At 51.8% G+C, this 21,966-nt stretch overlaps 1 protein-coding gene across 1 annotated transcript in view; it reads right to left on the bottom strand.

Moving 5' to 3' along the window:
- Nucleotides 1-21,966, bottom strand: part of CRYBB1 (crystallin beta B1) — a 119,908-nt gene that overhangs the window by 9,129 nt on the left and 88,813 nt on the right. Inside the window, exon 3 of the mRNA XM_048964272.1 lies at nt 9,877-9,966. The gene's annotated coding sequence lies outside the window, so the exon portion shown is untranslated. The remainder of the gene's footprint in view (nt 1-9,876; nt 9,967-21,966) is intronic.

Raw genomic sequence — 21,966 nt, 5'->3', positions numbered from 1 at the left:
TTTCTCTTCTAGTGTATATGTTCTCTAAGTGTGACTGACGATGCCATGCTTCTCTTTACTAACAGCCTACATTAACCTCTCTTTACTTGTTTCTCTATTGCCTCTAACAGTTCTTTGCACTTCAACTTTCCAGTGCTGTTGGCCATGACAGATGAGCAGTGGTCCCTACACACCCAGTGACCCACAGCTGCTGACCCCACACTGCCAGTGGGTGCAGCACAAAGGGAGAGGCTCAGGCCAGGGCTGCTTTCAAAATTTCCCTATTGGCCTGTTGTTTGCTAAGAAATTTCACGTGGTTCAATGAGGAAAAGATACTGAGTGGAATGAGGACAATGCCAAAACCATGAGCAACAGCTGGCAATTGCCACAATAAACCAGCAAAGCTGCCCAGAAAGCAGCACGATGGCCACAAGCCCCCCACCCCAGTTCACCTGTCATGGAAACAGCCTCTCCGCATCACACGCGGGGCAGCTGCAGATTCTGCTGGCTCTTTGCTCCCTTTTTCTCTCTGCAGTGATCTCGTGACCCCAATGCATGCAGAAAGGGGGTGCCAGCAGCGTGCTCCTAACTAACCACGAGGCTCTGAGGGCTGAGGTTGCCCATGGGTTGGTACTCACAGTGTCCTGCCAGCCACTGACGGTGACAGTGACAGTGATGGTGATGAGCTGGCCGGAGGCACTCTGCCTGGCAGAGTCAGTGTGCTGCTAATGCTGGGGCTGGGCTGCAGCCCTTGCTTTGCTTTCCATAGGTCTGAAATCAGGTAAAACTCCCCTGCATTTGCATGGGGTTGAGGCTTCAGGATCCGGCCATCTGCCCAGGTTTGGCATGCAGTATGTAGGGCATTGCCAGCATGCACAGAGCACAGCTCGCCCTGCATCCAGCAGACCACGGTTGTCTTTGTGCTGCCTTCGATCCCTGGGACAGGGGCCTGACTCCTGGATCTGCAGCCAAGGAGCTCCAAGCTGGCTGCCCCCTGCATCCCAGCCATGACTGGGGAATCAGCAGCTGAAGAACCCACTGGCAAGCAGCTCCCCATCTCCTCCACATTAACCTCTAACAATCCACTCCATGTCCTCAGCCAGGCTGTGATCAGGAGGAGTTTTTGGGCTGATGCTCATGTGTTTGATCGAGGAGGGTGCCTGCTTCTTCCTGATGGGGGAGCAGAGACATTGGCACATAGGAGCAGAATGGGGAAGGGAGCAGGAGGAAGAGGAGGATGGCAGGACGGGCCAGATCCAGGGCAGGGCAGGGATCCCCTTGGGCAGTAGGTTCAGGGCCTGGGGAGAAACCTGCAGCAATGAATACTGCTCCATCCCTACACCATGAGCACAGGGCTGTGTGCTCCAAGCCCTGCCTGCCTGGAGCTACAGAGATGCATCCTCCTTTAATCTACCCCTGCCACCTCAGCACTCCCGATCCCAGCCCTGCGTTTCCCTTGGCTGGGAGACAGTCTGTCTGTCTATTCCCATCTGAGACCTGCCTGGAGATAGGTGGTGGTAAAGAGGGATGTGGGACCCCCAGCAATGTTGTGGGCAGAGGTCCAGACAGCACCTGGCCCTGGGACACCCCATCCTGCCCAGGACACCTTGTACCAGGGCATAAGAATCTCACTGTGTGTCACCTTTCTCCTGCCCTAAACGTGCCTTGAAGGTCTTTGGGAGGGAGGGCATCAGAGCCAGACACAGGGGTGCTGAGTCAGTCAGGCATGTCCCCCAACAGCCCACTCAATCTCTGGTGTTCCTGCAATCCTGCAGTGCTGCTGGGTGCAGGGCTCAGTGCTGGCATGGGGTAAGGATGCTCTGGGGAAGAGGATGTGGGGCCAAGGATGTCCTTACTGCCTGTAATGTCTGCTGTGAACATGGCAAGTGTGCAAACACCTGTGTGCAGTGTCTTTGTGGGTCATGGGGGGCCAGGGATGCCGGGAGAGTGGTCTGGCCTGTGGGTCCAGGTCCTGGGGAGCAGGTGCAGACATTGACTCCTCTGCAGCTGCAGGCCTCATTCTGCTGGATGCTGAGCCCCTATGCAGGAGCAGAGCCTGGGACTGCTGAGTCTCCAACTCCTGGCATTGCAGCCAGTGGTTCCTCTGCCCCATTGGGAGGCAAAGGGGGCTGATGGACTTACACTGGAGGGCAGTTCCTGGTGAGGGGCAGTTCCCTTGCATGCCATTACATGAAGTACATGGGACCAGGATGGATGATTCTCTCCCCACCCACCCCCCAGCAGGATGCAGGGGCTGGGGCAAGAGAGTATGTGTGCAGGATGGGGAGGGGTGGTGCATCCCAATGCAGCTGGGGCAGGGCATGAGTGATGCCCCTTGCCCAAGCACCGATGGAGGATGAAACTGAAGTAGAGAGACCCGTGGCACACCCAGCATGCCTGGGCAGCACTGCATGGGGGACAATACCAGAGCTGGCAGCACGACAGCCCCCAACTCCAGCTGATAGCAGGGTGCTCACAGCCGGTGCACACCCACTGCATGGGTTTGGGGCCGAAGAACTGTGGGCAACTGGGAGGGCTGCAGGCACGGAGCTGCGGTACCGGCCGAGCCCGATGGCAGCAGATGGAGCTCGTGCTCCGCTAACCGACAGCAGCCCGCCGTATGCAGCTCTGTGCTGCCGCGCCGTTGCGGTGACGGTCCCGCAAAGGGCTGTGCGCGTCCTCGCAGGGCTCAGCCCGGACCCCCGAGCAGCAGCGGAGGCACTGCGCAGGGACACCGCCCGCAGAGCGGATGCTTTGGGGAGCACCCATAGGCGCGGCCCCTGTTCGGGTGTCGGTGAGCACGGCCTGGCTGCTGTCCCCATGGCTTTTGGGCAGGACAGCCCCATCTGCAGACCCTCTCCCTTCCAGGCAGCTCGAAGGGGAGCAGCCAACACGCTGCGTTTATTTCCCCCCCCACTAAGCAGCATTTTGACACGTCGCTGTGAGTCTCTCAAACACGTGTTGACAGAAAATGCGTACAAGCAAGAGAATGAACAACCTTTGCATCCAATTGCAATGTGATTCTCTGAAACTGAGATGTGGCGTTTCTGCCCGCGGCTGCAGGTAATGCAGGTTCCTCCAGCACTGCCAGCCAGGAGCCAGTGAGGGTTCCCAGAGGTTCCACCAGTGGGGCCCTGAGTGCATCCCACGTCCCAGAGAACCCCGGTGCCAACCACAGAGCTGCCACTGTGCTGGGGCAGGCAGACAGAGCACTGACCCTGAGCTGCTCCCCAGCCCCAGGGCCCCTCTCCCTCCTGCCCAACCCCATGGGCACAGTTGGAGGTCTCTGGGGATGCCCACATGTCCCTTTGGGTGCCCCTGTGCCTCACAGGGCTGCTATGGGCAGTCTCTGCTTGGCCCAGTGCAGATTGAAGTACAACAGCACAGGCAGCCCCTTGACCTGACCTCATTAGAAAGGTGGAAGTAATGCTAATTAAAATTATGAAGTCCCAAACTGCACTTCTCTCCCGGTATGATTTATTTCTGGCCACTTCTCATTCTCACAACTAATGCTCCACTGAGTTAATACCCTGAAAATGTTAAGAAGATGAACTGCGCAAAATGGAACATTATCAGGGCTTGGGCCTTATAACAGCACTTACACCCAGGGCTGTGCTGGTGCCAGACCAGGAAAAACATCTCCATCAGCTCATGCTCTGCTCCCTGCAATGCAATGCTCCATTTCTGGGCAAAGCCTGCAGCAAGCACTGGGAGCAGTGTGGCACCTACACTCCAGCAAACCAGGTGGTGGGAGGGGAAATGGAAAGGCCCAACACTCATTATGTGGGGAACCCACTGCTGACCCTGAGCATCACGGCCACCATGGTGCGTGCAGTGCTGGCAGTTTTAAGGCTGCTGGTGTGCAGTGGGGGCAGCACCCATTTGGGCAAGAACCCCATTCCTACCCACTCAGTGCACACCGGTGGCCCTGGAGGGCTGCTGGCACATCAGGAAGGGCTGCAGGGGATCCCCTGGCCCCCAGTGTCCCCTCGGCCCACATGTTCTCATTAATACGTGGGACTGGGAGGTGATCCATAATGAGATGCTAACTGAGTTTTCTCTAAGTTGGGTGAGGGAAGGTCAGGAAGGTAGAACTGGAGTCAGCTTATTGTTATTATCAATCAATAACCTATTTATTTTCCAACATTCCTATTAACCTCTGCGAGCCACTCGCTGTTTCCATCTGGAAGGGCTGTGCAGCTCGCTTTGCTGAGTGGACAACTCTGATTGAAAATGTAACAGTGACCCGACCCCAAAGGCAGAATCCAATTAAAATCATTTTCATTTGTAGATGAATATTTTTTAGCATGTTCTACATTCCTTGCTTCAGCATTTCACACCGGAACTGCCACCTCGTTACACGAGCAGCTCATATCATAGTGTCATACGAAAATAATTACAATTAATTAGGCTCAGAGACAATGGGATCATCCCCTTATGGGGAGCGAGGGCTGTGTTACCTGTGACGTGCCACTGAGCAGCAGGGATTGGGGCGCTCAGCTCCCCATTGCACTCACAAGCAGCCAATGGCTTCCACAAGGGATGGCAATGGGTGAGGGCATCCGTGGGACACCACGAGCCCAAGGGATGCTTTGGGCACCCCAAATAGCCCCATCCAAGGGTCACCATGGGCTCCCGGTGATGGGCACATCATATGGTGGCTGGCTCTGACCTGGTGCTGAGCAGGGCTGGGCACTGCCCTAATGGGCTGATGAAGCCAGGTCTTCATGTAGAGTCTATTATTAATAATAACGTGACTTTGATAATAAAAAGATTAAAATTAAGTTTATGGTTTGCTGACTGCCCTTTCCACACTGTAATCATCTCTCATTCATATTCATGAAGCACTCATTAGTAACCGCTGCTTACAAGCGGGCTCAGCAGCCAAACCGTTTGGCAGCCACCAGCTCCTTAACTGCTTAACTTGCTCACTGATTACCAACATCAAATTAACTCTGCAGAACGGATCTAATAAGCTTCCCGGTGGCTTCAAACCTCCTTGAAAATTGCTCTGATGTCTCCATGGGGCCCTATTAAAAAAAATTCTTCCCCTGTGAATATTGCACTTCTGTGGGCGGTGCTTTGGGGCCGCAGCTCCGCAGCACATGGAGCAGCCTTGGGTCCTGTGCCCCTTGCTGAGTGCCATGCAGCACAGCTCCTGCTATGATCGAGGCCACACATCCCACTCCCAGCCCTCATTAAACACTTTGGAGCTTTAATTTGACTATCTGGTCGCTTGGGGCTTGCGTCATGAAAGAATAAATAAGGACGACCTTTCCGTTTAATTACTTTTTTCAGATGGGGAAGGTACCTCAGCGGTGTGGCAGAGCACTGCAGGGAGGTTTTGGTGGCAGTTGGGAAGAGCACGAGGACCTGCTCCACACCTGGGGGCTCTGGGAACACTGGGGGACATGAGGACTGCTGTGATGGCATGGTGCTGGGAGCTGCCAGGCTCAGTGTGGAGGATGGGAATGGCTTGCTTGCAATTAGCTCTGATTAATATTAATATTCCATCGTTGGTCTGGCCACGGTCGTGCCCACGTGAAGGGATGGATGCTCAGCGCAGAGCATGGTGGGAGCAAAGCCAAACCTTTCAGTCTTATTGCCATGGCAACCGGAGGGAGCAGGCTGCCCTGGGGCTGCGGGTGCTGGGGATGCTGTGATCCCTTGGAACAATCCAGAGCTGTCTGAATCCCCATGGATGGATAGGTTGTCCCTGGCAGGATGCTGCTGCCACACACTCTTTGCAGACCCACTGCGTGCACCCAGGTGGAATGCAGGGAGCTCACCCCCTGCAGAGGGGGTCAACCTTATGGGAGTGTGCAAGGCCAGGGTGCACACTTCCCTCTCCCCACACTGCCCCGTTTGCCCCAGCACCCACCACTATCCCATGAGTGAGGGGAGTGGCTGCAGAACCCCACAGCTGGCAGAGATGCTCTGCATGCTGGTGAGCGCGCCTTGCAGCAGGTTGGAGACAGGTGAGATTTAGTAGGCAGGATGCAGAGAATTTGTGGATCGAGCTCCTGCCTTATGGCAGAGTCTGAGAGCTGGAGGGAGGCAGCAGCCTGCATGGCACTACAGCCAGTGCCCTGAGCCAGGGCGCCTGCTGCCTGGTCCTGAGCCATGCACCCCACATCTCCAGGGCTCACACTGTGCTGTGCCCAGGGGCAGCTGCATCCCCTGAGTGCACAGAGCAGTCACCAACCACCTCCTGCCCCAGGGTGGGAAATGAGCATGCATCCCCACTCCACCCTACCCCATGTACCCATCACAACCCCACTTGCCCATGGAAGAGGCGCAGGCCATGTGGTCCCTGGAAACCCCAGCATCCCTGCACTGCAGAGCAGGAGGGATGTGGCCAGGCATGCACACCACAGAGGGCATTTCCACCGGATTTTGAGCAGACAAGAAGGCGTACAGATGCACAGCATTTTCACAGCCCCAGGAGACCTTTCATGGTCCAACCCCACCACTGCTCAGGTGTGAGTGACACCGGGCAGGCAGAAGCTGGTCTGCTCCTTGAGCCCTTACCTTTGCTCTCACACAACCCCTTGTTCTCATTCCTTGCATATTCTTCCCATATTCCTCTTGGAGCTGATATTAACGATAGCTTATTTCAAGTTTTCAACCCACTTTCTCCCCAAAAATATTTATACTGGGCTCTGCTTTCCATTTCTTTTCAATTACCGCCGTGCCTGATCACTTCCCCACAACTCTCCTCTTTAGCCATAAACACAAATCCTATTACCTTTTCTCTTTCTGTGTATTTGCCCTTTGATTTAAGCCGCATTTTCTCCCGTTTTCATCAGTTCTGGCCCTCTCCTGCTGTATATCTCCCGCTTTATCTACTTTCCAAAGGCCCCCTCCTATTTCTCAGGCCCTGATCAATACGGCTGCGGAGCCTCTGGCAGCTCCTCTCCTCACCGCCTGCAGTTTTTCTTGGGGGACTTGTCCACTATTTCTTGTTAAGCTTCTGTCTCGGCTTGTTCCATTTCTCATTAGGTTTTAGCACTGGCATTGTAGTATTTCTTGTATTTCCACGCTGCCCAGTGGATCTCTTGTAATTCTTAACAGCGAGGCTTAAAGTCTCTCTCTCTAGTGGCCTCCGGAGCCCGTTCTGCCCGGATTTGAAGTGGCAAGTGCTGTGACACTTTTATTTCCAGGTGGAGAAAAGCATGTCTCTGCTTCCAATCCAGGCCATGATTTTTTCTAGCAGAAGGGGCAGCGGGGATTACTGGCGCTTTACAGCCTCATTGCAAGGGATGTATTTACCGGGTGGCGGGGGGGCACAGGCAGGGACACCACGAGGGCTGGCCAGCACCCAGCCATCCTGGAGGCTTTTTCCTTCTCCTCCATCTCCAAATGATCCTTCGGAGAGATACTGGGTTTAAAATACACCCCGGCTTCCCAGCTGTCAGGAGCCAGCAAACGTATTGCTCTCCGTGGCTGCATTTCTGAGCATTACACATGACGCGCAGCAGCCGCTGCACAATATTTCCTCAGATGCCACTGCACCGCAGGAGCCAAACAGTGTCCTTTAAAATAAAACCAATTTTTCCTGTCTCCTCCACAGAATAGCCTTATTTATATGCGCTCAAACAGCTGTTACTGCAGGTTAACCAAAGGTTGTAAAAACATTTTTCAAATGCCCTTAACTTCGCTTGGTTTGCTATTGAAATTGTTTATCTCAGGGTTAGCTCCTTCCCTGTCACACTGGTGCAAAATAGGCAAAAAGGAGCCCTCCCCTGGCTGTGCAGGGCTCCCATGGCACCTCCTGTACCACTGCACATTGCAGACTCCCAGTGTGTGCATGCACACAGCTCTGCTGCAGCTGTGCCAGGCCCTGTGGCAGCTGAGGATACTCTGGTTTTTGCTGTTGAGGCTTTCCTGACCTTGCAAAACTCTCCTGGTTACGTCAACATCTTCTGCTGCCTTGATTCTCCTCCAGACCGGTGCAAACAGGTTTTGCAGCAATTAGAGCTACTTTTAGCATAGTTCCAATTAATACTGCTTTAATACCTGAGATGCGCTTACAGCTTAATTGATCTCATCAGATCACCTCGTCTGCAGGAAGCAAACTGAGCGGGTGCAACAGCGTGCAAACATCACTACTTCCCTGGTGGGCAGGGTGCAGAGCAAGGCTGCTTTTCTGCCCCTCCCGCAGTGCTGTGCAACTGGATCCAGTGCTGTGCAATGCTGTGCAATCTGATCCAGTCCTGTGCAGTGCTGTGCAAACTGATCCAGAACTGTGCACGGCTGTCCTGTGCAACTTGATCCAGCATTGTGCAGTGCTGTGCAATTTGATCCAGTGCTGTGCAACCTGATGCTGCGCTGTGCAACCTGATCCAGTGCAGTGCTGTGCAAATGCTGCCCAATGGCGTGCAGTGCAACGCAGCGCTGGGCAATGCGATCCTGTGCAATGCAATCTAATCCAATCCAATCAACTCTTCCCTCAGGTGGCCTCTTTTCCTCCCCCAGTCCCAGAGCTCAGGCTGCTGCCAAGCATCCCCTGCCCCCTCCACAGCCCCCACTACTACCAGAGCTGCCCACACCCCCCATTCCCATTCCACCACCAGGTTCCATGCCCCCCAGCCACCCCCACCTCACCTTGGGCTGCACAGCAGTTGGGTGTCACAGCAAATCGTGCCCAATCCAACAGCTGACAGAGATGTATTTTTAGGCACTGCGGCACGATTAAGTCTTCTTGTTAGTCTCAGGAGGAGAAAAAGGTTGTTGGTTTACTTGCAAATGCTTGAGGTAATTCTCTAATGGCTCCCCCACCATTACGCAGACACTGTTTTCAATCTCTTATCATATGTAATCCCTAATGATTTCTCTGTTATGTCCTGTTTTATTAAAGCGCCATTGAACTATAGCCTATTGATTTAGATTTCACAGACAATTGAAATTTAAATTGACTCCAAATTGAATGTCTCCATGCAATCTGTGTTCTGTACTAAAGATAGATAAAATGCTTCTATTTTTGATAACAACTTCCAGCGCAGGCACATTTTAATTTCAAAAAGTGTGGAAGGGAACCGTGATTGCCGTGGCAATGTCAGCAGCAGCAGCCCCTGACCCATGTGGGCATCACCATTGGCCCAGGGAGGGGAGAAGGTGGGCACAGTCGTGGGGTGAGCACCCCACTGGGTCCCAAAAGTGGGCTGGGTTTGTATGGGCCACTGGGTGAGCACGGCCACCCCACCTCCATCCCTAGGAGTACAGCTGTGTTGGTATAAATAATAAAGAGTTACAGGCTGCTATCTGCCATGGTCTGCACTCCTATGCCTCCTGCCAGTAATAATGTCCACCTTACAGCCGACCTTAAAGCCAGCAAAGATAATTCTTCCAGCATAATGAACTGTTTATTAGCTGATGGATGCAGCACGGACACGCAAGGCAATCCACACTGGCACGCAGCAGAGCCACCACGGCCAGAGCATGCTATGCCAAAGAAGAGTGAAGGCCTGTGGAGTAGGGCCAGGGAGCTCCGAGAGCCACTGCAAGGAGATGCACATCCTTGCTGTGCCACATCCCTGTGCCCTCATTCCCAAAGAGCTGCAGGGCTGAGCGCTGCCTTGGGCTTCAAACAGCCCCCATGTTTGCATGCATGGTGATGTGTGTGGCAGGACGGTGGCTGATGATGTGTGCTGCATTCAGGGCTTTTAGAGACATCTATGTTTAATCTCCAATTTAACATTTCTAGTGGGAATACTTCATAGCCAAAGAATGTTTTCCCTGAGCCTTGATCATCATTTCTGACATTCCACCTGTCATATTACACGCTTTTTAGAGGAGCAAAATGGCAGCTTACCTCCTTAGAAACAATGGACACACTGTTTGTAAACAAGTTGAGCTCCAGGAGCAGTCCTGCGCTCATGTAGAAATGAAACTCACCTCAAATGAAGGTTTCAGCAAATGAGGTGCCTTGCTGCTTCTTCCCAGCTGCAACCATGGGCAGTGTCCACTTGGGGGGGGGCACCAGAGCTGTAAGGATGACAGTCATAGAACCATAGAACAGCCTGTGTTGAAAAGGCCCACAATGCTCATCCAGTTCCAACCCCCTGCTATGTGCAGGTCACCAACCAGCAGACCAGAGCCACATCCAACCTGGCCTTGAATGCCTCCAGGGATGGAGCATCCACAGCCTCCTTGGGCAACCTGCTCCAGTGAAGGGTGAGGATGAAGACGAGCATGAGGACGATGTTGAGGATGAAGATGAAAACAAGGACTAGGATAAGAATGAAGATGAGGTTGAGGATGACACCAAGAATGAAGATGAGGGTGAGGCTGAGGATGAATTCTGGCCAGTGAGTTGCACCATGTATCCCTGGGCACAGTGCTGGTGCCAGGACATGGCCATGCAGCTCACCTCACCCTACTTGGTGCTGGGAAGGACTGCCCATCTCAACACCTTTGGTTAAAGAAAAAAAGAAACAACTCATTTCTTTAAAGCCCACCTAAACTCCTACAGCCAGAGCTGTCACCTAATTTATCAGGTTACTGCGGTTTTCTAAGAATGATAGACAGTAATTAAAACTAAGCTAATAACCTCCTCACTCTTGACATTTCTACAGGGGTTTTGTTCACCATTATCTACATATAGATTAAAAATTGTAATTGGACCAGAGATGGGGTTAGAAAAATCAACCACCTTCCAACTGATAGTTTGCTGGTGAGTGACACTTCGAAATTTTATTTAATCTGAGAAAATTGAGTTGGACTCAAGCAAAGTTGAGTTATCGTGAAGTACCTGTGCTGGTTAGGAAATGCACTTCATTGCCCCACCAAAGCACCCAGAGCTGCTCCAGCCCTCCTGCAGCCAAATGCAGAGCTGTCCCTGTGTTATTTACAGACATTTTTATCCCAATCCGTGGCAATTCGTGATCACTATAGACACTTAATTATTGCTGCAATAATTATTATAACATGGTATTAGTAATGGAGTAATGACAGCATTTATTTTAAACCGTGACATATTAACTAAGCGGGGCAGTATTAATTGCGACGGTGAATTATCCTCATAGACACTATTTCAATTATTGTTTTGTCACTATTACGTTTATGACAGTAATAATTACATATCTAATATACTCATTATTGTTAGATATACAGAATAAGTCTGAATAAATGCAGCAATTAAGGGATAATGTTCCTGGTGGGGAGTTGAGGAGCAATAAACGACTTCCGTGGCTTCTGTTAGAGCTGGAGCAAAGCATGGACCCTCCTGGCTGCAGAGGACACAGTGGTTGCTGCTAGGTGCCCCCAGCACCCGGGTCCCTGCAGCCCCACAGCCATGCTGGGTCCATGCTGCTCCTCAGATCCAGGCCTCACTCAGCACTGCTGCTGCTTCCCTCTTTGCTGCTTTTCTCTTCCTCATCTAGGCTCTTCTAATTTTGTCTCCAAGGAAGTGAGATGAGCTCCAGCAGCACAGCATCCCCAGCCAGTTTCAGCAAGCACCCCAGGAGCAGGAATCACCAGCACCAGTGCCTCCAGAGGGTGTTCCTCTTTTTAAAGCCTGACTCTTGCCCAGGGGAAAGGAAATAAGCGGTTTGTTAATGGAAAGCTTTGCTTAATACTCAATATTTAAGATGCTATAACTGCATTCCTTCTTTTCTGTGCCTCTAACAAAAAGCCTGATGAGATTTTTAATGTCGATTATTACCAGGGGACTGAGCCAGCACAAACTCTGGTGTTTGAACCCTTTTTGCCAAGCACTCACACACTGGTGGCTGCAGCCCAGGACACCCCTCCCTCCATGAGCCCTTCATAGAGCTGCTGCCCCAGAACCTCCCCCCCCGCCATGCCCACCGCTACAGCGCTGTCAGAGCACACGGTGCACGGGGAGCAGCACGCAGCACAGCGGCACGAAGTGTTGCAGCCTGCACACACAACATCAAAGCACACAACGCTGCATCCGTGCCGCGTAAGGCGTTGCAGCACGCACTGTCGCAGCATGCAGCCTTGCAGCCCGGCGCACAGCAGCGGCAGTGTCCCCCACACGGTGTCCCTCTTCCCCCGCTGCATGCCGCCTCCCGCCCTGCCTGTATCACCGCCATCCATCACCGCCGCCCGCTGCTCCTCTCGCAGACAATGAGGGAAAATCGGCCCTTTCAGGAGAGCCACTTTGTTGTTTATACAAAGGAGTTTGGCTGTTAACACATGTAAGGTAATGGGATCCCCCACCGGCTGCTTCCAGGGCCTTGCGCAGGGTCTGCCTGATGGATTACCCACACCATTCATCTAAATTATGTCACAGGCAATAAGCAACTTGCTTAATCTGTCTAAATGAAGGGCCCGGTTGGCTGCCGCCGCCACGTGCTTGGTGCTCCCTTCCTTACGCCTCCACGCCTGGCCCCATGGCACTGCAGGATGCGGCCCCTGTGCTGCTCCCAACACCAACACAAGCCACAGAAAAGGGATGACAGGGGCTGCCAGGAGGCAGCGACGCAACCACTGAGCAGGGTCTGTTTCTATTTGCTCTCAATCTTCTTTTGTGTTTGTCAGGATTTGAAAGGAATGCAAGCTTACAATGAACAAGATCCATAGAATGTTTTCAAAGTTTTAGAACACGGTAAATGTCAAACGGGGGCTCTTAGGGCCAAATTACTCATCCCAGTAACTGGGATGCTCCCAAATGCTGATCACAGAATGACTCAGGTTGGAGGGGACCTTAAAAATCATCTGGTTCCAACTCCTTGCCATATGCTGGCTGCCCTGGGCTCATCCATGGCCTTGGGCTCTTCCAGGGATGAGGCACCCAGTTCCACTGCCTCAATACCCTCTTGTGTAAAATATCACAGAGGACACTGTTCTGTTGCAGCAGCTTATACTGCCTCCTTGCCTTGCTGCTAAAATGCATCTCTGGTCCAGCTAATGAGATGCTGAGGTGCAGAACAGAGCTGGGCACTGGTGGCCATTGCCCCTGAGCCCCCCCCCAAAGCCCCCAGTGGTCACAAGACCAGGGGTAACAGAGACCTTGGGGAGATGGAGAAATAAGGAAAACAAAGGAGAGAAGCAGCTTCTCCCCTTCTTTGGTACCAAGGTGGCAGACTGATAGCCAACATGACCCCATGGTAGTTGGCTATTAGAAGGAATTTCTTCTTCTAAGGAATGGTCAGGAAGTGGCACAAGCTGCCTAGGGAGTGGTGGAGTGACTGCTCCTGGGGGGGTTTAAGGTAAGGGTAGGTGTAGTACTTAAAAGCACAGTTAGTGAGCAATATTGGAAGTGGGTGGGTGGCTGGGCTGGGTGATATCTGAGATCTTTTCCAGCCTTCATGATTCTATGATTCCATGGTGATTAACTTTCTGATCAGTGACAATGGATGAACTCTTTTACAGCCATCTATGGGTGAGTAGCTCTGGGTGATCACCCAATCAAACATTCAAACTATGGCAAAGTAAATTGCCTAATAAAGCAAGGGACTTGCTAAATGATTTGTCTTTTAGCTAACGCAATGGTGCAACACAATGGAAAGTGCAACAGTGACAGCAGAGCATCAAAGAACCAGGCTGCAGCAAGTGAGGACTTGCTCAAATGCAACAGCCACTAGAAATGAAATAAAGGAAAGAACTTGCTTGCCTTCAGAAAGCCTCAGGTAGGCAGGCATCTCCAACAAAACACTTTCACTACAACTGCCAACCCTTAAATGAAGGGTCTGGGAAGGGCTGGATCCTGGGTCCTCCCCTTTCAGTCACTCAGGTACATTGCATGCACCTGAGTTCCCCTGGGTTGGCCCTGCCTTCCCACCAGGTGCTCAATCACTGCTTCAGGCCATAACTTAGCATCTCTGCTACAATTAGATTTTTTTTTTAAACATTGCTTTATGTTGGAATGCAGAAATTATTACAAGTAATTAGAACCATTTCGATTCAAATCTCTGCTTGGGCTTGACATATTTTGCATACTTTTAGTGCGCATAGCAAGTCAGCTCATCAAAATGCAGCAGCTCACGAGCTCAGGCGGGAGTGGAGGTTGTCTAAAGCAGCATAAAACTGCTTTGCTTTAGCACGAGGAGGGGAGATCTGACACCACATGCATTGATTTTGTCTCATTAGGGAGAGGTGAGGAGGGAGGCTCTGTGCTGCACGGGGCCTGGCTGTCCAGCTTGGTACCAATGGTGAAAGAGCATTTTGCATTGTAACCTCAATCCTTGGCCATCCTGTGGGTGTGTGCAGCCACTGGTGGCCTCGAAACATGTGCTTTCCCACCCCATCTCCAGTGCAGGTGTGTTTCAGCAGAAAGTGCCCAACGATGCTGGCTGCCTGCTCCTGGGGACGCCCGCCCTGTGCACAGCCCTGTACAGAGGATGTGCTGAGCAAGAGCTGGGCAAACCCATCCCACTGACGCAGGGATGGTTGGGCTGCAGAATGGGGCAGTGCCACAGATCTGCCGCTGACAATCAGCTGGGATCTTGTACCGCTGCTTCGTGCATCGCGCCCCGTATGCAGCATCTCAATACCAGATCTTATTCTTTCTATTTGTCTTGTTTGAAAGCCCCTGTGTAAGAGAGACAATTTTTTAACTGTAAGATGGATTGCCTGGAGCTGTGCGACAGCAGGGCAGGGAGACAGGGGATGATGGATAACGTACAAATGATCGGAGGACAGGCCGCACAAATTCCAATGGAGGAAAAAATGCTCCCAGAAGTGCAATAACGCCCTTCTGTGCTCAGTGCTGTGCAAGCAGGTGGCTGCTGGGCTCCAGGAGGAGGTGGGGATGGACATGGACTTGTGCCACTGTGGTGCCAACAGGTCTGAAAAGGATTGGGAGCAGCAGGAAATCACTGTACCGAGGTGGGGAACCCCTTGTGCTGCTGCATCCCCCATGCTAGCCTCCATGTGCCCACACTGAGGACACAGGGCTGGCACTCACCCGAGTCAAAACGACTGCAATTCCAGCACTGTGAGCTGCCTGCAGAGCTGCACTGGGCTCTGGGCTTCCTCCACCGTCTCATTAATCCTGATTTACAGAAAAAGGCAGCGGGCTGGGGATGCTTAGCAGGCTGGCCAGGCCGCTGATCTGCCTTTGCTGGAGCCAACGGTGCCCCCGAGACGAGGCCACACTGAATTATTCAAACCAGCATCAAGGAAGGGAAGCGGCAGGCAGCAGCATGGCAGCGCGGCCGCACGGTGCTGTTGCTCCTGGCTGAACCACGGCCGGTGTTCGACCCAGGGACGGGCACTTCCCATCTATCTGCACACCGAATACAGATGTTAACACCTTATTACACCTCTGTTCAGCTATTTTTCAACTTAAAGGGCTAATAATGCCTTAGTAAAACTGTTTAATTACAGGAAATGTCTTTTATTAAACATAATTACCATATGGTTGCGAAGTACTTATGGCCACATTCATTATACAGGGAAGGAAAGCTTCGCTGGTGACACTGGCGGTGTCGCTTGTGTGGCTGCAATGCCATTATTTCTTGAAAAGAAAAGGAATGTGATGGCAGGGGGCACCCAGGCTGCCATCCCATGCAGCGGTGGCACAGCTGACCCTGTGGTGGCACAGCTGTCCCTGCTTGCTCCCTATTGCCAGCAGGCAGTTGGATGGCAGCGGGTGCTGGATGTGATGCCAGGTCCCTGTGCAAGGGGGAACAGCAGTGGCAGAGCCCCCTCCCAGGATCCTGTTGCACACTGGTCAGCAGCGGCCAATTAATCTATTACCTAGAGATACATTTTCCATTAGCTGCCGAATCACTGACTTCAAAGCAATTAGCACAAGTAATGAACTTCAGCGCAGCAGCAGTGAAGGGAGCCGTTAACTCCTTCTCCTCCGGATGAGGCAACCAGAGGTGGGGCTGATGGAGACCCCTGGACCTGGATCCCGACCCCCTTGGAGGCAACTGTGAGGCCCCTCATGCACAACATGGGCATCGCCCTGCGGTACCCAAGCAAGGCTGCCCGCTGGGCTCAGCAGTGCTGGGGCTGCTTTGCCCTTTATGTCCTCAGCGAGGCTAGCTGCAAACCTGGAGGAGAATGAACAGCGCTCATTTTTCAGCCATCGCAATTTAACCTGTAATTAAGTTTATTAATTGTGTATGTCAGTGATGAAATGGAGACACACGACCGCCAAAGGCCGCCTCGGCCAGCATCCTTCTCCCATCCCTCCTGACCCACGCATGGGGCAGCTCCCTACTACCAGGGGGAGCAGCTCCTGTATGCCACCATGTCATCGTGTCACAGGCCCCACTGCCATCTCCCTGTGCTGGGCAGCACACTGGGCCCAAGGGACGTTTTCCTGACCCTGACCAAATCACAGACAGAATTCCTTTGGGAGAAGTCCTCAGCAACAGCAAGTCAGATGGGGACAGGGACCGCCGGACCCACATCTCTCCGTCTGCCACATCCTGCATGGCTGGGGAGCTTCGCTGCTCTGCTTTGGTGCTCCCAGGTTCTCTTTCCGTTTGGAGCTGCGCTAATTGCTCCTGTTTGTGCTTTACCCCCCGGCAGCTGTTTCCGATACCATTCATCAGACACAACATCATAATCCATTTGTGCTAACGAACCGCTCCGCGAGGCGCTGCTCTGCTCCGGGAGCAATGAACCCGGATGGTCTGAGGAGGAGAGGGGCGGTGCGAGCGCGGGTGGGTGGGAGACAGCTTGTAGCACCCACAGAAAAGCCAAACACGATTATTATTCATCATAAATAGACAAAGCCTGTTAATTGCAGCATTAACCTTGCAGAGCTGAATAGTCCCCCGGCCCGGTTTGCAACTCGGCTAATTAACAGCCTGGTCCCTCTCCCCACCGCTGTCATTGCAGGGCTCTGGTTGGGGATCCGGGGCTGTGGGCACACAGCAGCACTGCTGACAGTTTCTCCTCCTGCCTCTCACCGAGGTTCAGCCCTATTAGCGGTTTGCTGATCTTCATGGCCCTGGGTGAAGCCAGAGGCTGAAAAGTCCTCATTTAACCGGCGCCAGGATCCCTGCACACAGTGATTAGCCCTCCATGCAGAGTGCTGCCTGTTGGTTAGATGCTGCCTTGGCCTTTTGTTCTGACTGGGTTTAGTTTTTTGCCACTAAAAAAAAAAAACAACCAGACAAGAGACAAAAGTGTAAAAGCAAAGATGCTCAGGGGCTTGCTGCATAATTTGCACTAACTGGCTCCCGGCCCCCTCGGCACAGGGGCTGCTGCCACAGCTTTCCAACAGCCTCCGGCTCTGCGGGCACACAGCTGGGTGCAGGAGGATGCCTACACGTGCTGTTTTGCTCGCTGCAGTCAGGGCTGCAGTGGCAATGATGGTCTGCAGGAAGCCCTCCAGACCCCAGTGGGCATCTGCATTGCACTCTTCACCCTGCTGCTATTTCTGCAGTGCACACCGGGCGCTGGGCATGGGCTCTGTTGGCAGAGGCAGCTTTGCAGAGCACATCACCGTTGGTTTTGGTGAGCACCCCAGCAGTGCTGCAGAGCCGCACCTCAGAGATGCGGGGCCGATCCCAGCCCGGGGAGCTCACTCATTCTTTCCGTGACGTGCAATTTGTGAACATCTGGTTAACATTTTCTAAACGAAAAGAGTTCTTCTTTGTTAAAAAATGGCTTTTTCTTTTTTCTTTTTCTTTTTCTCCCAAAATTGCTGGGATAAGGGAAAAATCGTGTGGTTTTTTTTCTTTTTTTTTCCTCCGAATTGCACTCTGCTTAACCTGCTTTCCCCAAGGAACCTGCTTAATCAACCATAAACCACTTGTTAGAGTTCCCCCACAAAATCCTTTCCTATGCAGCACCCACTCCTGTGGACATGGCCCTGATGGAGGCTGGGCTGGAGGAGCAACAGCTGCCCCTTAACCTTGGCTGTTGGGTTGGGTGGGGTGCAGGACATGGATTATGGGTTGGGTGGGTCAAGAGGTGGGCGATGGGTTGGGTGCAGGACATAGGTATTGGGTTGGGTGAGTGCAGAAGGTGGGTGATGGGTGAGTAGAGCACAAGGGTGATGGGTTGGGTGGGTGCAGGAGGTGAGCGATGAGTTGCGTAGGGCTATGGGTACCCCCCACCAAGACTGTGCCCACGGGGTCCCTTCCATGCGGCCAGGGCCAAGGTGGCTCCACAGGTCCTGTGGCACACAGGAACAAGTGTGTGGCCACCTGCACTACAGGGATGGCTCCGCTTGCCCAGAGCCCTCCTTCCCACAGAGGAAGCCAGGCCGGTTGCTGGCTGCCCTCAATAATGGGATTCAGGAGGTGTCTATGGGGGGGAGAGTTTGCATTTTTTCCCTTCAAATTTCCATACCTTGGATTTGATCGGGCCCTCTGGGGACCGCAATGCCGTTTGATCTCATTTTGTGTTCCATTTCTGATGTTACACCTTGTCATGGCGTATTAAGTGCCATCAAGCTCCGTAATGCAGTGACACGAGAACCTGATGCTACATGATCGACAAAAATATGCCGGTCCCCTGAGAGATGCTGACAGTGTCATATCTGCTGCCTCTTCCCGCCATGTGCAGGAGGCACAGACCCGCTTTCATGGCAGTTCCGCGCTTCTGCCTGTACATCTGAGTGGGGAAAGTTGAATTTCGTTAAATCTGATGTCCTGGAGCCTGACACCTGCATAAAATGAGGCCCCCAATTAGAGGCAGGAGCTGCGCTCACCAGGTGCTCAACCCAGCCCAGCGGTGAGGAGCAGAGCTCCGGGCCATGGATGCTCCCAATGCTGCCACCAGGACAGCACCGCAGTGCTGCAAACTCTGCAAAAAAACAGATGAGGCAAATGCACAGCACAGAAAGCAGCAGGGCTTCCTCCCCAGGACATTCCCCAGCAGCATCCCTGCTTCTGCACAGCCAGGAGAAGTGATGCGGGTGGCACTGAGAGCTGGATGCAACTCCCGACCCCGCCGGGCTCGCGTCTGCCATCATCGCCCCTATTTCACTTTGCAGGGATTTCTTGACAATCGCAAATGTGCATGCTGCCTGATTTTCATGGTGATATGCTAAACAAGTGCCTCTCTCCGCAGCGATTCCCGGCTCATCCGGAGCCCCCATCAGGCACGGTGCACAATGCTCCGATGCGGTGAATGCGGCGTGCCAAAGTAATTCCGAGTGAGATCCCCAGGGATTTATGTCAAGGACAAAATAGTGTATCCCATGGGTAAATATAGTTAGCACAGCTGCAAAACAGAATTTATTTCTTGTTTGCGATATCATTTTTAAAGTATGGCGTAGGGAAAGCTTTAAAAATGAAATTATAGCATGCAATAAAAAAAGCTCATAGGCACTGTATTCAAATTATGCAACAGTAATATGTCGAGTTCATAAATAAACATCTCTTATTAACCCTTCTCGTAGCAAAATGGTATTTTTCCCTCAGAACAAACAGTCAGAAAGACGGGGAAAACATCAGCCAAGGATGGCTGTGAAGGGTTGGCTTCCTGGCATGGCCCTGCTTGGTACCCACCCCAGGACCTGGGCACCTGGGTATCACCTTGCCCAGCATCCGCCAGCCCCATAGGAGCTCATGTGGTGGTGGCTGCTGTCCCATAGCAGCCCCATACCTTCCCACAACCCTCCCTGAGCTATTAGGTGAAGCTCAGCTAATCAATTTTGTTTGCATATGCGAGCAAAGGCACTGTCATTTCATTAGCTCAAGTAAAGGACTCAGCACACTTTGTGCGGCTTCAATAATTCTCTTTAAAGTTATTGAGAAATGTATGCTTAATTATATTTGCATATGAAAAATAGGGTCTAATTAGTTTGATTGATTATTATTTTAACCTTAATGACATTTTGAGTATCTGTCCCAACTAATAGCAAATGTATCTCTAATAAATCACGAATTTTTATAGCGTGGTCTTTCGAGTTTCCTTTTGAAATATATTATATTAATACACCAGAATGTATTGAAACTGAAACAAGTCAAACAACTGCTCATTTATTAAACTGTTTAAATGTCAGTTTTATACAAGAGTAATACTACAGGAAATACGTTCCTCTGAAAGACATCTGTAGGCCAGGGATACTCAAAATATTAGTTATTTCAGCGAAATATATTAAGGAAATAAAAATTCAATTATGTCATTTATTGCACTAAATAAATTTATATCGACTAGCATAAATGTTTTGAATTAGCAGATGTGCTTTCCTGCAAACTCTCGGATTTCCCGCGGCCGATCGGCGGCGGCGTAGGAGCAGATGTGGGTTCTGTTGGAGCCAGGAGCTGCCTGGGGTGCTGCACACACTCCGGTCTCAGCCCCGTGCCCCCAAGTTGTAGGGTGTGCCCCCCAACCTGCAGGATGTGCCCCCAGCACCGAGGCGCCCCTGGCCCCATAGCGAGGTCTGCCGGGCTGCAATCCGTATGCTGCGGTGGTGGCCCTGCCATCAGCTCCTTAATTAGAAATTAGGATAGTCACATTGGCATAAATTAAATCAGACTAAAGATGATTAACAAAGTAATGCAAGAAATCATTAAATTAAACCACGGTGCCAAGTCCACTGCTGATCTATCACAAATTTGGGCTGCTAATGAGGTCTTAATTAGTAAGTTAGGTCGAAATAATTCATGTCATTCAATTTAGAGAAGACACATTATTTTCCAAGGCTCGATGCAAACGCATTAACTAATGGGCTCATAAATAAATAAATAAACAAGCAGCATCCCCGTGCTATCCAAACTTGGGTACATCAAATTGGCAACTATTCGTGTGCAGCAGAGCCGCTCAGCGCTGCCAATGCGCGAGGAAGGGAAGCGAGCAGAACCTGAGCACAGCTTGAAGTAAAAAGCTGGGGTGGTCTGTATGGTAAGAAGCAACACTAGCCTCGATGGGTTTGGGAAGTGCAGAAAGTAATGAGGGTGTAGCTAGGAAGGTAACATGCTGCAGCTCCTGGTAGCTGGGTGCAGCTGGGCAGCACCTACACTTGCAGCCAGAGCCTGAGCCCCTTTGTACCAAGCTGGCAGAGAAGAGCCCTGGTCTCTTTGTTGTGCCCCTGATCCAGCTGGCTTGCCCTAATCCCACTGCCTTTCATCCCAGTCCCATTGCCTTTCCCCCTGTCCTGCTGTCCTGCCCTTGTCCTATGGCTTTGACTCAGTCCTACAGCCTTGCCCTTGTCCTGCTGCAACGCTCCCAGTCCCATTGCCATGCCCCAGCCCCACAGCTTCACCCTCTGTCCTGCCACCACCTCGGGGTCTTCCACTGCCATTCCCTCCATGGTCGTCTCCCCATTGCATCCCCATTTCCAGCGACTGCAGAGGACAGGGACGTCACCAAACCCTGACGTTCTGATACAAGTGAAGTACTCTGCAGTCCAGGAGCAGCAGTGACAAGGAATGATCAGAAAGAGCCAAGGCAGGTGACCTGAAAACCTTGTCTGTGTGCATTCAGCTCTGCTGTCTTGCCTACAGTGTGGGATGTGTTTGGGGAATTAAGCAAAGCACATCACTTTTTTTGCATAATTGAATTCTCTGCATATTTTTTTCTTTCTGTGCATAATCTTCCTTTCATGTTGTTCATGTACTTCCTAGATAATTCAGAGGTTACTTTCCTTGAAAAGAAAATACTGAAAGAACCTATGGCACTATATCCTTAAGTATTCCACTTGTTGTGAACTCCCCGAGGAATCTTACAGACACTAAACATCAGTGAAAAAATATTCAATACATTTTCAGAACAGCTCTTTGTACTTGAAACACTCTGGTTTATATTAAAATATTCTCATCTCCCGATAATTTATAAGAACTCACAGAAGTAAGAGGGCTCTCCTTCTCTCAAACCTTATCCAGAAGTGCCCATTCTGGAGATGCTCGGGGGGCAGGTTAGGGGTAGGGGTAGGTGTAGAGTTAGGGTTATGGTTATGGTCTGGATTAGGACCCACATGCTGTTGGATGTGTGGGGCCCCATGCAGGACACAGCTCCAGAGCTGCAATGTAGGGCGCTGGAAGCGAAGGGCCAGCAGAGCCCATTCCATTTTGCGTGCGAAAAGGGAATTTTCCATTCCTTATATGGGCCCGAGTGGAGGCTTCAGAAGGAAAAAAGCAGCCAGGACGATGCGATCGCTTC

Source organism: Lagopus muta, chromosome 17 (assembly GCF_023343835.1).
Source record: "Lagopus muta isolate bLagMut1 chromosome 17, bLagMut1 primary, whole genome shotgun sequence".
Lineage (NCBI taxonomy): Eukaryota > Metazoa > Chordata > Aves > Galliformes > Phasianidae > Lagopus > Lagopus muta.
The sequence above is the reverse complement of the archived record's forward strand: the minus strand, read 5'-3'. Positions and strand labels throughout refer to the sequence as shown.